This window comes from Penaeus monodon, chromosome 2 (genome assembly GCF_015228065.2).
Source record: "Penaeus monodon isolate SGIC_2016 chromosome 2, NSTDA_Pmon_1, whole genome shotgun sequence".
In the NCBI taxonomy this organism is placed as follows: Eukaryota; Metazoa; Arthropoda; class Malacostraca; order Decapoda; family Penaeidae; genus Penaeus; species Penaeus monodon.
In genome coordinates, this window is record NC_051387.1 from 23323740 (window position 1) to 23328739 (window position 5000).

Here is a 5000-nt window from a genome sequence, read left to right on the forward strand (position 1 = left end):
ATCAAAATTTCAATCAAAAAGTATAATTCTTGGTGAAGTAATGTTTCTAACCATTTTTTTATAGTGTACATCATAATTAGTGTTGACCATGTGAAAAAAGAGTATTCTTTTATTAATATTTTTTTACCGATTCTGCTGCAAACTGATATTAAATTAGAAAGTAATATAGTTTATAATAATGAAAGCACATGGATAGAATGTTAACCTGCATAGCTCAAATGAGGTACAAATGTTGCCTTGGGGCAACCTAATTTGTTCATATTGAACACTGCAATAGGTCTGGCTTCATATTAGAAGCTTATCTGCTTCAGCAGGGTAAATCTGAGGCTACTGACTGTCAAAAATTTAGTGAAATTTGGGTAGGGCTAAGATATTTTTTTTACATCTTTTAGTGGGAACAAACTAGCAGGTGCATCTCCTCCAACAAATAAAGCTTTAATCTTGTTGAATGCCACTCTGCAATAGTGCAAAGACACTGCCATAGATTTAAGCCAAATTATAAAATTATCTTCAATCCAGTCAGTAAAACATTATCCTGGCCATTTTTAATCCTTTTACTGGTAAAGGTAATTTTCTACATACAATTAGTATGACTTATAGAGGGCACTACAGAGGTAATGAATTATTATACAGTTACTGTATCCCAGTTATGTAGGTCCCAGTCAGAAGGTTTACTTAAAAATTTTCATTTAAGAAATGCGTATAGTTTTTTTTTCTTTTTTTTTTAGTTATACAACTTGAAAAAGAAAACCTGAATGTTAATTACTGAAGAAAAGATTAAGATGTATGTTTTAAAACTAATGAAAAATTTACCTTGTATCCTATTTTTACCTAAAAATATTATAAAAATTATAATCTGTTACACCACATCTATCCCTTCTGAGCATCTTCACACTCTCTATCTTATGATAAAGAAATGTATTTTTGAGCATAAATGATGTTACTTGACTAAGGAGACTTTAAGATTTTTGTTTCTTTCATTTTACCTTAGTTTTTTTGAGTTAGATTTTTAAAAGGTTAGCCATTTATGGTTGCCCCTTACAGACCTAAAATCCAGATTTTTTTCATTTAACTAAACAAAGAGAATAATTAGCAATAAAAAGTGTAAAAGACATTATCCCTTTTCACCCCCATCATTTCCTGGGTGCACATTTTAAGACAACACATTCTTGTTAATTTGTAAACAACTGACATGTAGGTTGATTACAATTAACCCATTGGAGGAAGGTGCCATGATTACATACCCTGACCACTGTAATTTTATTTTGTGAATTGTGTTTGCATAGAGATGGCTCTGTAAGTATTTAGTAGCCAAGGGGACAATTACTAGTCCTACATATCTCACCTATTTACACTTTTCCTTGATTTCCAGAAAGATTCTTTTATATTATTTTACTATTTTTATGTAATTAGTATGTTAACCCAATGCCTCTGGGAGAATTTGGGTTGTGCTGGGCCTCTGCTCTGTGAAGTAAGCATGGCAAACTGGGCTTGCATGGCACTAGCTATACTGGATCAGCAAAGGAATGTCAGTGCTTTTGTATCATTTATATCCAAAACATTATTGTAATGTTTTTGCATATTCAGAGATACATGATATTCATTGTTGTTGCTAGATGGAACCTGTAGTAGCCTAATTATGTACATCAGAGCCCATTTCAATAAATTAGATGTGTTACACACTGTGTAAATGTTGGATTGTGGTTTTACTGAGGGATAAGAACAGATTTTTCCTTCACTTTCACAAATCTTATTTTTACTACTCCCACAGCTTTAGTATTTCCCTTTTGTTGGTCTTACTTCAAGACAGTCACACTGGCAAAGTGCCATATGACAATGTGAGTAATTTTAATGAATATGAGGAGACTGATCATGTCAAGTAGTGTGAAGGTTACTTATAGGTTCACACCAGCAGCAACAGAGCTCAATGTTTTGGTGCATGACATCTTCCTGGCATAGCGGGCAAATGATTTATGTACTATCACCCTTTATACAAAACAATAGCAAATCAGAGCTTTATAACCTGTTGTCCTAAGGCAATGCTGGGGTATGTATTGTGTGGGCATGAGGGTACCTTATAAAGAACAGCAAAACATGCAATGAATGCATCATAGTAACAACGTGAATGACCTATCCCCCGGACCCACATATGTCACCCTTGACATGAATAACACGTAACCCAGAGCCATGACCAAGTCAGCCATGACATGAACCCCATGTAATCAGGAGGCTAAGGATTAGTAACATTTTAATAATCATGATCTCAATAACCATAATAATAGTTTTGATATTAATAGCATTAGAAAAAAGGTGGCTAGGGCCTACTAATTGATTCCTTGGTGGCTGAGTATTTGTAGAGTCATCTGTGTGCAATAAAATTCACAAAATACTACAGTAGACATTATGTAACCCCTCAGGCACTGTGTTAATAAAGACATTTTGTATTTTCAATCAAATATTTTCTCAATGTTCATTCATTTGGAAAACAAGAAAATATGCCTTTTATTGTTACATTTGTCCATTTAAAAAAAATAATAAAATAAATAAATAAATAAATAAAATAAAATAAAATAAATAAAAAAGGGACATATCTCAGGAAAAAAAAAAAAAAAAGTAAATTCATAGGATTTTTCTGAAAATTTTCAATAAAATTTTATGCTCATTTTAGAGGAAGCACAGGCAAGTTTTGAAATGGATATTAAGACTCTTAAAAGTAGGATGTGCTTTAGTGCTGTCCTTAGTTGTGAGAGATATCCTGAATCCTGTGTTTACGCGCCCCTCAGACAGGGAGCAGGTGAGGTGCCTCTGGCGCTCCAGCAATTTGTCACCTCTTCCCAGGTGTCAGCATGGCTAGTGTTGTCATATCAGGTCTCTCCACACACACACACACACACACACACACACACACACACACACACACACACACACACACACACACACACACACACACACACACACACACACACACACACACACACACACACACACCACACATGCGTGATGCGTGGGAGAGGTGATTGCTGTGGGAGCACCTCACCGTCCTGTCTGATGATTGTGTAAAGATACGTGCTTTGGTGTGTAATGGTGTCTGAAAGATAGAATTTTTTGAAAATTTCGACTGTTTACTTCCAAAGTCCGTGTATTGATTGATTAATGTATTTAATAATGTGTTTAACAAATGTAACATGTGTTTTTGTTGTTGTTGTGTTGTTTTTCCGTGTGTGTGTATGTTCTGTGTGTGTGTGAAAGAGACCTGACTATGACCATAAAGGCTAGCCATGCTACAACATGAGGAAGAGGTATGACAAAACTATCTGAGTCCTAGAGGCACCTCACTGACTTCCATGTCTCAGGGTCGGTATCATGTCAGAGAGTCAGGATATCTCTCAACTAGGCGATTAGCACATCCTTTTACAGAGTTTAATATCATTTCAAACTTGCCTGTGCTTTTAATGGTAGCAAAAATATTGAAAATTTTCAAATCCTGATTTCTTTTTTTTTTTCGAGTAGTCTTATTTAATCTATTTCTATATTTATATAATTAGGTATTTTTTTGTAATGGAACCAAATGTAACAATAGAAATGATAGTTTGCATTTCATGAATGAAATGAAAATATATTATATAATATCAAAATGTACTTACATATAAAGTCTGGGGATTACATAATGTCTATGTGATATTATGAATTATCATACAATGCTCTAAAATACCACTCTACAAGTATACAATTAGTATGTAGAAATTTCTTTCATAATAGTATTAATATCAAAGATATTATTATGTACTGAATTATGAATAAAATGTTATAATTTAGGCTATAATGTCATGTCATGTGCTATTGGCATCTTTCTGTATCATAGTAGCATAGTGCCAGATATCATAGTTACTATATGCTCATTGCATGTTTGCTGCTGTTAAGACCCATCCCACAACTGCATCCCAGCATTGTCAGGACAACATAAACTTGATGATTGTAAAATAATAAAAATCATTTGCCCTAGCCAGAGATTCATGCACCAAATCATTGAGTCATGTGCTAGTTGTCACCTGCTAAGTAACTTCACATACTTAATGACATCCCTAGAATAAAATTACTCACAGTGTCATATGAACACTTTGCCATGTCTGTCCCTAAGTAAGCCAACAATAGTGATAATACTAAAAGCTGTGGAGTATAAAAATGATTTAATCAAGAAAAATGTTCTTTCATCAGTATGTAACATATCAAACATTTAACATTGTGTAATCTAATTTTTGAAAATGGTAAATAATTAATTTAGGTACTACTTCACATTAGCAACACTATATTATGATCTACAATATCAAAAACTTACACAATGTTTTGGATAAGAAATAACAAAACATCTACTTTCCTTGCTAATACCATTATATATGCATGCAAATTTTGCATTTATTCGAGACAGAGCAGCCTAAATCTCCAGAGGTATGTGTTAACATTATATTCATAAAATATAAATAATATAAAAACATCTTTTGATAAAGTGTAAATACTAGAATATGTACATCTAATAATTTCCTTGGCTACTAAATACTTACAGAGCTTTCTTTCTTCATGTAAACTATTCACAAAATAAAATTCAATGTAGGATCTAGTAATGTAATCTGCACATTCATACTGGGTACTTAATACTACATAATTTTTACATCAATCTACATGTTTTTTGTCTAAAATGTGCACCAACGAAAATGGTAAAATGCAGGATAATGTTTTACACTTTTATTGAATATTTTATTTTCAGTATAAAAAATGCATTTTAGTCTAGTAAGGGCATCATAATATGGTAAAGCTTATTAATCTAATCATAAAAAATAAATGAAACAAAATCTTAATTCTTAGTCAGTACATATTTTGCCTAAATATTTCTTTATATATAGATGCAGATGTAAGATGCTCAAAGGGATAATGTTAAAGATATATTTTATAATATTTTAGTAAATAGATTCAAGGTAACATTGTATCATATTTATATAAACATA